The sequence below is a fragment of the Sinocyclocheilus anshuiensis genome, unplaced genomic scaffold (assembly GCF_001515605.1).
Source record: "Sinocyclocheilus anshuiensis isolate Anshui unplaced genomic scaffold, SAMN03320099.WGS_v1.1 scaffold3468, whole genome shotgun sequence".
NCBI classification, from domain to species: Eukaryota; Metazoa; Chordata; class Actinopteri; order Cypriniformes; family Cyprinidae; genus Sinocyclocheilus; species Sinocyclocheilus anshuiensis.
In genome coordinates this window covers 29,705-30,007 of record NW_015549743.1, presented here as the reverse complement: position 1 = coordinate 30,007, position 303 = coordinate 29,705, and positions in this window count along the sequence as shown.

Here is a 303-nt window from a genome sequence, read left to right as displayed (position 1 = left end):
AAGTATACTTTGGCCTTAAGCCTGCAGCACTAGCCGGTGTGTTCGACTAGAAGAGGTGCGGCGCAGATCGATCAGTGTTTGACATCCGCGAGAACAATTCAAAAGCGCATGGAGCAGTCTGCTCTCTTTAGCTCTCGTGGTACTGTAATACACTGATCGGTCTGCACAGTCGGTCCGCGTCAAGTCCAACACACCTACTAGTTAACACCGGTTACACTCAGAAATGTGGCGCACACGTGAGGCTGTAGTGTGAATGCGTCCCAGCCCCCTTAGATGTAAGGCTACATTTACACTGGTGCGTTT